Genomic DNA, 10,448 nt, shown 5'->3' with positions numbered 1-10,448 from the left:
TAGATGCAGAAACAAATGAGAATTCTCTCCTGCAAAAGCCCCCACTTCAGATACGCCCCAACTGTACCAACTGCAACAGAAACAGGCTGAGCTTTTAAGGGTTAGATAGATCGGCATCATTAACTAGGCAAATGTTCAGTAAAATAAATAAATACACCTCCCTCCCTGCTCTCTCGCTCTTACCCCTCCCTCCCTCCCTCCCTCCCTTCCTTCCTTCCTTCCTTCCATCCATCCATCCATCCATCCATCCATCCATCCATCCATCCATCCATCACGCCTGGCTATTTTTTAAGAACAAATAAATACAGCCTCACTATGTAACCTTGGCTGGGCTGGAACTCACAGATAGCCATCAGTCTCTACTTTCTGACTGCTAGGATTAAACACTGTGCCATCACACTGAACAGTTTTTAAGTTTTTACAAGTTTGAGACGAGATCTTACTCTATGCTCTACCTCCAAACCTGTGGTGGTCCTCCTTTTTCAGTCTCCTGAGTGCTGGGATGGCAAGTGTGCATCACCATATCTGCCTTTGCTCTGAGCCTCTTTTTGGGGGGGGGTCTTCTTGAGACAGGGTCTCTCTGTAGCCCCAGCTGTCCTGGAACTCACTATATGAAGACCACGCTGGCCTTGAACTCACAGAGATCCACCTGCCTCTGCTTCCCAAGTGCTGGGATTAAAGGTGTGCACTACCACGCCTGGCTTTTTTAACCTGACAGAACAGTGTAGGTTGGTGCCTCTTGAGGGATCACTTGGTGGTGTTTTCCACACAGCCTTCATGCAGCATTCTGCCTGTTGGGACAGAGGAGCAGGCTGGCTTTGTGGGGTGGTATTCCTGTTTTTCCTATCCCTGGCATTATTTGGTGGTAGGGGGCTCTTGTCTCCCTTAGGTGGAGTTGGATATGGTAGGAACTGCTGTACCCTTCCTGTGAGAAGGTCCCTTGGGTTAGCACGTGGGCTCCAAGGATATGATTTGGGGGAGCTCAGTGTTGTCCGCGGTTTCCACATAGGGGCAGAGTTTGTGCCCAAGATGAAATGTTCCTCTCTGCCATCTACTTTACTGGCATTTCTGGGCTGCTTTGACTTGTGCTGTGAGGCAAAATGCAACAAGTGTATCTCTAGGAAAGTGGAGTGCTATGACAGGCCAGGGCTGGCCCAGGTGGGCCAGGTCAAAGGTGCTTGGGTGATGCTCTTGGCTCACCCTTCACAGGCTTTCCTGTTCTTTTCCTGCCTTGCATTTGGTAAGTGGAGGAAACTGGTTGAATGCTGGAGTGTGTTTGGTGGGGTTTAAGATGAATTTTATGTTGTGAACATTTTACCACGCCAAAAAGTCTGACTTTTGTGAATTTAGAAATAACTTGCTCTTTATGGAAACATGGTTCCATCCTCCAGTGTTGGCTTAGGGAGAAGGGGACAAAGGCACTTAGACTGATGGCCAGCTGCTATGGGATTAAAAAAACGGGATGTGGTTCTACAAGGTTCATTGTGATATCATCTCTGCAGTAGAGTGTTCTGTGTGCAGAGATTCCTTGGGGTTTCTTCAGTTCCTGGAGGGGTGGGACCTGGATACATTGCCTTCAGCTTGGTGGGGTGACCTCAGGACCCCGGAAACCTCTAAGGGATTTTGGAGTGTGGCATCAGGGAGTGTCAGGTCTTTTTCGTCTTCTCTGCTTGGGTGGGGGTGTCTCAGGTATTTGTCACTTTGCTGTAGCTCTTTGCCGGTGTATCTGGTTGTGTAACACGCTTGTGTGTTTTTGTAGAGGAGAGTCAGGGAACCAAGGGAAACTTGTGTCCCCACATCTCAGGCTCAGTTGTCAGTGACCTCCACTTGAGCAATGCACACCTGCAGGACACCCTGTAATTCAGCTCCCTGCTGACACTGTTCCGTGTCAGATCCCAGGGGCTGAGGCTTGTCCTTAAGGCTACCCCCCCTGCTTCTGCTGCCCAAGGGGACTTCCCTGGGCTTCTCATAACCAGCTATCAGTCTGGGTTCCCACATCCTTCTCCTTGAACAACTTGGAGAATTTGGGAAAACGTGTTCCTTGAATTTATGGGGCATTGCACCTGTGGGTGGAGAGAGGCCTAGATCAAGATGTGTTGGGTGGGAGCTTCAAGGCTCTCCAGGTAGCCACTGCCCAGGAACCTCCTGTATCCCATTGTTCAGAAGCTTCTGGAACCCTGGACCTGTGGGTGGGTGCTTCCTAAGCCTCACAACAGAGGTACAATTGTTGGCGCTATTATTAGCACTGAGGAACCCCTCAGCCCTCAGCTCCCTCTCCGCTCTGCACCCAGGAATTGCACTAGCTGAATCATCACCAGCCTGCTCCTGAGCCTCCTACATGGCATGGGCACCTTGGAATCATAAGGACTGTGTGCCAGGAAAGGGGTGGAAGACAATGTCTGCCACAGGGGAGCCAGTTCCAGGTTCTTAGTAGAGAAATTGTTTCCTCTTTTTCTTATTAATGCTTCCTTAAGGTGTCCTTGAGTGTGTGACACACCGAGCATCTCAGTACTGAGCACTTCAGATCCTTCTGAGGCCTGGAGACCCTGGTCTCTGTACATTTCAGGGTCTTCAGCACAGTCCTGAGGGAGCTCCAGGAGAGCAGTGGGTCATCAGTGTCGGGACCTGCAGCTGGTTATGGCCAGGAAGACTTTTGAACCTTCAGGATGGTTTAGTGACCAGTAGGGAGGGGGAGGATGTAGGGAAGGCTCCTGGCATCGAGGGGCAGGGCCTTGCATCCTTGGGAGGACTGTGGCAATAATCAGGGTGGGATGCATTACTGCTCCTCTGCAGTGAGAAGGAAGGAGGGGGTGCTAGGGTGGGACTCAGTGGAGACCATTTATCTAGTACACAAAGTAGAGCCTCTGGGGTCCATTTCTAGCATTGCAAAGAAAAAAAAGGGTGTGTGCACAGACTAACCACAAGCATTGAGATGTTTCCAGTCCCAGCAGTGCCCAGTGGAGGAGGCCTTTCCAGACCAGGGCTTCTGGGACCAGCAGCTGTGAGGGAAGCTGGAGTAGCAGCTGTGCTCTGGGAGGCCCAGGCTCATGCTGGGGGCTGGGGCCTCAGGCCTCACTATCTCCACATGTCTACTCCTACCCTGGATTCTAATTAAGGACAAAGTTAAGACTGTGTGATGTAAAAATTGTTTGTGAGTGCTGACAACACAGAGGAGACACCTTCCCAGCTGGGGGCTGTCATGTTTGGGAGGCCTAGTGTTCTTCAGCCCTGGCAGAGCCAGGAAGGGGAATGGGGACTTGAGTGACAGGGACTTGTACCACAAGTGGCCAGAGCGAAGGAGTGGGGCTCCTGGTTTGGTAAAGCCTGATGTACAGGCAGGTTGGGGGTAGGAGTCCTGAATAGAAGGGGAGACTGACTGACTAGAGCTGTGAAATCGTGTGTGTGTGTGTGTGTGTGTGTGTGTGTGCGCGCGCGCGCGCGCGCGCACACGCTCCACACATGTGAGCCTCATTAAGGCACTGTTAGCTGGTGTGTATCTTCAGCGACTTTAGGGAGGCTGTGTTGGTTCAGTATGAAGGGAGGATGGGTGGACCAGGGGTCTCAAGGCTTGTCATCCCAGTTAGGTGTCAGGATTTGAAGTAGAGACCAGGACACTGGTGCTGCGCACCTCCTTCTCTAACTCCCAGTGCCATTTTGAGTTGCCAGGTACTGACTGTGCAGCCATTTCCCCTCCCGGCTCCTTGGTCCTTCTGGGCCTGTTTCTCTAGGTCTCTAGTTGCTGAGTTCAACACGCCCCTGCTCCTGGGGACACTGTTAATGAGGCACTGTGCCCTGGGGAAAGCAGGTATGGCTTTGGTCCCTAGGGAAGACCTGGAGCCTGAGTCCAAGATGTTGTGCTGCTGTGGCTGGGATCCCTCTGTCCCTTTTCTAAACAGCCCCTCAGTGCTGAGTGCTAGCCCTCAGGTGAGATTTCCTCCTGACTACTTTAGACAGCATTTTTTGTTGTTGGGTTTTTTTTTTTTTTTTTTTTTGGTCTTTTTGAGACAGGGTCTACCTGTAGCCCCAGCTGTTTGGGAACTGTATAGACCAGGCTGGCCTTGAACTCACAGAGATCCACCTGCCTCTGCCTCCTGAGTTCTGGGATTAAAGGTGTGTGCCACTATGCCCAGCTAGTATTTTTTGTTTTATTCATGGTCAGATGCCACCACTGCTCTGCTTGGCTCTGCTTTCGTTGGCAGAACCAACTAGAGAGGTCATTGATTGTAGCTGTGCCCAGGAAAGCTTCATTTACTTGAATAGGTGGCGGATAATAGGATGTTGATCCCCAGGTTGGAAACTGAATGTGGGCAAAAGCATACACAGGGTCTCTAGGTTCTTTTGCCAGCACTCAAGAGGCAGAGGTAGGATTGTGAGTCTCAGGATAGTCTGGGTTCCATTAGAAATGAGAACCCTGTCTCAAAAAAGGGAGAAGGGAAGACTAAGGGTGGCTCAAACTAATCCCATCCTACCGTATGCTGGAGTTTCGTGACTTTGAGGACTGCTGCTATTTTCCTTTTTCTGGTAGTGGTGAATTCCACTCCTTGATGAATGTGGTGGTATGCTTGCTAGAATCATTAGCAGAGCAAGACCAGGTGACTGTTGTGAAGACAGGATGCTCAGTTTGTGTAGTACAGGTGGAATTTGTGGGACTGGAAAAGGAGCAGTGAGCAGAGCCTGGTTCTTCTGGGGTCTGTCAGGCCCATGGGTACTCCCAGGACATGTAGGTGCAGACTACATTAAGTCTTGGTGAGGGCAAGTGGTGAGCAGAGAGTGGAGACACCTTGCCTTGTGGAGGCCATGTACAGTCTATAAAGCTGGAACAGACAGCTGTGGTTTTTGTTGCTGCCACCACTCTGGAGCTAAAAGGGAACTCCTGCCTGGGCCCCAGAGGATCAAGTAGCAACAAAAGACCGGCATGGTCCACAGCCAGAGACTTAAAATCAGCATGGCTCCCTTGCTGCTTTCTCAAGTGTGATTTCTCTCCAATTGGGACGTGGTGTCAGGGTGGGTTATAGGGAAGGGTGTGCATGTGTTTGAGTGGAGGACCCAGGTGCAGGGTCAAAGTCAAACCATCATGATTTATCAGGGGAGCAGAAGAGTCTCTCATGAGCTGGTAATTGTGCACTTAAGGGTTACTTGATACTGTTTTAAATGTATGGGTTGGAAATAAAAACAGTACAGCTCTGTGAACTCAGTGGGTGCTGGTGGTGAGGTGCACAGCAAAGGCAGTGCATTGGTGATCAGTGAGGCTGATTTTGTTCTAGGAATGCTAAGCGAGCTCTGTTGTCCTTTGGCTCCTTTTTAACCTCACACTGATTATTGGGAGGAGCTGCTGCCCTAGGCTCCCCAAACTGTTCCTTTAGGTATAACAAGTATATATATTTTTAATGTATTTATTTTTATTTTATGTATATGAGTATTTTGCCTGCATGTATGTAAGTGCACCACATTTGTCCAGTGCCAGTGGAGGCCAGAAGAGGGTGTTGGGTCCCTTGGAACTGGAGTTAACAAATGGTTCTTAGCTGCCATATGGGTGCTGGGACCTCTGTAAGAGCAGCCAGTTCTTTTAACTGCTGAGCATCTCTCCCCAGTCTGTACTTAGGTTTTAAGTCCTTTTCAATTTGGGATGTAGATTGGAGAATCAGTGTTTATTTTTGTTATTTTGGAGCTGTGATATTGCAGAGTTGTCCAGGATGCCTTGAACTGCTGTGCTCAAATGATCTGCCTTAGCCTTCCAGGTTAGCTGGGACTGCAGGTGCAGGCATGGTACCTTCTCCATCTGATTTTGAGCTTACACCTTTGCAGAGATTTTATTTCCATTATGAAGTGCTCTTATATTGGAAATACCACCCACCCCACCCTCCACACTCATGTATGTGCAGTTCAGTGGTCAACTTATGGTAGTTAGTTTTCCTTTTACCATATGGGTCCCAGGATCAAACTCAGGTTGTCAGGCTTGGTGGCAAGTGCCTTTACCTGCTGAGCCATGTTGCTGGCCACATCTGTCCCAGTGAACTTTGAGCCAAGGGCTTCTTGAAGCAGAGAGGACAGTGTGGCCACTGGCAGTGTGGGACGTGACTGGAATCCAGATGTATTTATTATCAGAACCAATAGGATTGAGTGTGGCAGAGTGGTGTATATCTGTGATCTCAGCAGGCAGAGTAGTCTAGGGTTATATGAGACATTGGAGGTAACCCCTGAAAATGAAGTAGTTTCAGCCTTTCAAATTTCTCCTTTTCCTTTTCTTCCTTTTTTCCCCTTGGAGATAGAACTCTGGGCCTTGCACATGATAAGTATATGCTTTAGCATAGAGCTAAACTTTCAGCCTACACAAGAATATTAGAATCTTTCTTGATTTCTATGAAAAAAATCTGCTGGGCATTTTGGGTATGTGTCATGTGTGTAGGCCAAAGGTTGACGTTGTGTCGTTCTCAATTGCTATCCATCTTGTTTTTCAGATAAGGTCTCACCAAATTTTTAAAAATACTTAACGTATTTTAATTTTATTTTTTTATGTGTATGAATATATTTCCTGCATGTATGTAAGTGCACCTGTGTTGGGCAATGCCCTCGGAGGTCAGAAGAGGGTTTCTGATCCCCTGAAACTGGAATTATGGACAGTTGTTAGCTGCCTTGTGGGTACTGGGAATCAAACCCAGGTCCTCTGCAAGAGCAGCCATTGCTCTTAACTGCTGAGCCATCTCTCCCGCCCCATAAATGGGTTCTTTTGACTCCATGAGGTCTGATTGATGCTCCACTGTGGAAACACAATTGACTTTGGTACACTGACAGCCAGTGACTCACCATGGTCAGCATCCCACCAAATCGTCACAAATTGAAAATGATATGAGTCAAAAATGTGCGAAGGGGCTGGCAAGGGGGCTCAGTGGGGTATGGTCCTGATGCCATAACCTGAGTTAGGTCCCTGGAACTCATGGTGGAAGGAGGGAACCAACTCTCTCCCCCCCCACCTTTGGTTTTTTTTTTTTTTTTTTTTGAGACAGGGTCTCCCAGTAGCCCCAGCTGGCCTGGAACTCACTATGTAGACCAGGCTGGCCTTGACCTGCCTCTGCCTCCTGAGTACTGGGATAAAAGGCATGCGCCACCACGCCCAGCAAGAACCAATTCTTTAAGTTCTCCTCTGACTGCCAGACAAGTACACACCTCACACAGAAATGCCAAAAAATTTTTAAAAGTGTGGATTCTACCTGTCTCCCTCCATCCCCAGCTCATGCTGTATCACTGCTTCTCCTCTTGTGGTTGACTAGCAGCTGTGGTAGGCAGCACTACCAGCATGCTACCAACAGCACCAAAGACTAAATCATTTTTTGCATTGCTAGCCTTGTACGGGTCTAGTTTCAGGATAAAGTGTGGCTTCTGTGGCGTCTCTGTTGCTTTTGTTCCATGGTCAAGTTGAAATCCTTGAAAGGTAGGGTCTGTCTGTGTTGGTCTGATTGCACACAGAGGCAGGTACTCAGGTGAAGGGGGGGTGGTCTCTTTCATTCCCCCAACCCTCCTTCAGAGAAGCCTCATCCAAAGAGGATGAGCAAGTGAGGGTTAAGAGCATTCATTGGGTTTCTTAGCCTAAATTGAGCTGGAAGCCCTGGCAATGTCTTTGGTGAGCCTGGGCCTCATGTGGGAAGGGACTTTTACTCCTGGGTGCCCAGAGGTCTTTCTAGCATTCACTCCTATCCTTATTGGACTTGTTTTCCTGTGGGAGTGTTTCTTGAATCTATGAACCACAAATCACTGTGAACTCAGTTTAAAAAAAGGTTTTTTTCCTTTTTTGTTTTTTGAGACAGACTCTCATTATATAAACCTGGCTGGCATGGAACTCACAGAGATATGCCTGCCTCTGCCTGCCAAGTGCAGAGATTGAAGGTGTATACCACCACACCAGCAGTAGAGCATGTACTTAAAATGTGCAGGGCCCTGACCTCCAGCCCCAGGGAGAAAGAAAAGGAAAAGGAGACATTTGAAAAATGACTCTACTTGATTTCAGAGGTTAGCTGCAATGTCTTACTACATAATCCTGGACATAATCCTCAGTCATGTGGGCACAAAGAATGACAACAGAAGTGATATGGGCACTGGGCAACCTGCATGCACAGGAGCCCTGTTAGTGGGTTCCAACCAGTTCACAGGGTCCAACCCCTTGTCTGCATGCCTAACACACAGACTCCAGGGGCTGTCCTGGGGCCCCATTGCCTACAACCTTGAACATTCTTGAGCTACATCTGACAGCAGGCAGCTTTTCTTTCCTGGGCACTTGTTGACCTCTGGGGTTGGAGGTGAGTTGCATCAGGAGGTGAATGTGGGTGCTCCAGCTCCTTGTGCTCTTGTCTTCTTCAAGGACAAGCCTGCACTGCCAGCAGTGTGTGGGGTCCTTCCCTTCAGTGTCAGAGAACCTGGTAGCAAAGAAGAGACCCAAGACCAAATCCTAGGCATTACCATGCATTCTGGTTTCCTGAATATCAGACACATACGATCCTTGTAAAATGGGTCCCATCCTGAGGCAGTATCTGTAACATATTTGTTGGTCAGCAGCACCTTTTCCAGCTTAATGTTACCTTTTTTGTCACTCCTGTGCTTGCCATGTGGACAGACACCTTGAAGTACTTAACTGTATGTTCTAAGTGATAGATGGGAACCATCTAGCCTCTGCCTGGTAGTCAGCTGTCTGGATGTTCACTGGTTGTCTTTTTGTCCACTCAGACATTCAGAGGCTGTATAAATTGATTTCCGCTTCTGGCCTCTGTTGTGGAAGTCAACAGAGGACACTTTTCATTATTCCCATGGCTGGAGGCATTTTATTCTGTTGTCAGTCTTGGAGATGGAAAGAACCCAGGGCCTTGAACAGGCTCCACACAGTTCTACCACTGGGTCATACTCCACCCTTGGAGATAATCTGAAATTGTCAGGTGTCCCCAAACCCTTCCTTGGAACTCAGTGTTTTTCTCTGTCTTTGGTTTAGGTTGGCCAGCAAGTCCAGCCAGCACGTCCACACAAGTTGCCTTTTGACAGAGCTGTGGCCATGGCCACCTGGTAGGTCCAGTGTCCTGGACCCTGAGGCCAGGTGAGTGCTGGGGACCATTGTCTGTTAAATGGAAAGCTGGCTTAAGGCAGCTCCTCTCACAGTGAACCGGCCTCCCTAGGGAAGATAAGGCTGGGAGGCTGGTCCCTTTGGGATTAGGTGTGATTCTTGAGCCTTAGGCTAAAGACACTTTGCTTGCTGCTTTTGCTCAAAGGCTAAAAGGCCTAAGTAGGATAGGTCTGTCAGCCATAGATGGCTAACCTTTGTCCTCTGGCTGTCTGATCTCCCAGTACTGCCCTAAATGGCTAGAATTGTTCTTTAATCATTGCCTACCACTGTGCCAAGAGCAGTTCTACCCCCACTCTACCTTATACCTGCTGAGAAAGCTGAACCTGTTTCCTTGTGGGCTCTCATATGGAAACTCAGCTTGTAGAGGTCAGAGCCCCACACCTGGGGGCCAGGATTAGGTTGCTGCAGGGCCTGGCAATGTCATTTGCCCAGGGGAGCCATGTACCTGGAAAAGAAGTGAGTAGGTACCTTGAAGGGTACCTAGAAGTAAGAGGTACCCCTAAGGCCTCCTAAGACATGCTTCCTTTTGTAGACTGAAACACATACAGCTCAGTAAGCAGGTTATGAGCCAGGTCCGAAGCCACCTGAAGGTGCCTGATTGACTGCTGACTTCTTTGTTGTGCTGAACATAGGATGTGACAGTGTTAGGTTAGGGCTTTTGCTTTAATGGTAGGGTCTCACCTTGTAGTGCAGGCTAGCCTGGAACTCATGTCTGTCTCCTGCTTTAGCCTCTCAAGTGCTAGGATTATAGGCGTGCACCACCATGCCTGCCCCCTTGATCTATGTTTTCTGGGTTGTGTCCTGGTTTAGTAGGACCTAGGCTACACTTTGTTGAAGTGAGGCCTCCAGCTTCATGGTCCTCAATGTGGCTGGCAACTCCTGCCTATTCTCAGGGTGCAAACATTCCATATACCTGCTCTGCTGGGGTGTATACACAGGTTACTCTGCCCACTTAGGTTCATAGACATGATATTTGCCCTTGAATCTCACTTTTGGAGGGTGTGGTGGAGGGGAGTATTTTTAGTAGGAATACACTGCCCATATGCTGGGTGTTACAGGTCCAAAATGGAAGTGACTTTAGAAAATTAGATACTTTCTAGAGAAAGTGGTGTGGTTGGTCGCCCTCGTTGTCTTCTTATTAATGAGAATCCTACGTGTTTCAGAGACCTCAGGACATCTCCACCAGAAAACACCCAGCTTCAGGACCCTGCCAGGGTGGAAAAGCTGCTGTGTGTTTACCCTGGAACTGTGTCCCACTGAACAGTGAGGAAGGATTGTGACAGGGCTGCTTGTTACCATCTTAGCTTTGGCCTGAAGGAGGCGGGGGTGGGGTGGGGCTTTGTGG

General features: G+C 48.9%; 1 protein-coding gene across 3 annotated transcripts in view; it reads left to right on the top strand.

Annotated features, from left to right (window-relative positions):
* Gatad2a (GATA zinc finger domain containing 2A) overlaps window positions 1-10,448 on the top strand; it is a 97,134-nt gene that overhangs the window by 40,441 nt on the left and 46,245 nt on the right. For 2 of the 3 annotated variants that reach the window (XM_008824474.3, XM_017795979.2), the window contains exon 2: window positions 8,975-9,076. The exons of the other annotated variant lie outside the window; for it this stretch is intronic. The gene's annotated coding sequence lies outside the window, so the exon portion shown is untranslated. The remainder of the gene's footprint in view (window positions 1-8,974; window positions 9,077-10,448) is intronic. 3 annotated transcript variants of the gene reach the window in all.

The sequence above is a fragment of the Nannospalax galili genome, unplaced genomic scaffold (genome assembly GCF_000622305.1).
Source record: "Nannospalax galili isolate Female #2095 unplaced genomic scaffold, S.galili_v1.0 scaffold529, whole genome shotgun sequence".
Classification (NCBI taxonomy): Eukaryota; Metazoa; Chordata; class Mammalia; order Rodentia; family Spalacidae; genus Nannospalax; species Nannospalax galili.
The sequence above is the reverse complement of the archived record's forward strand: the minus strand, read 5'-3'. Positions and strand labels throughout refer to the sequence as shown.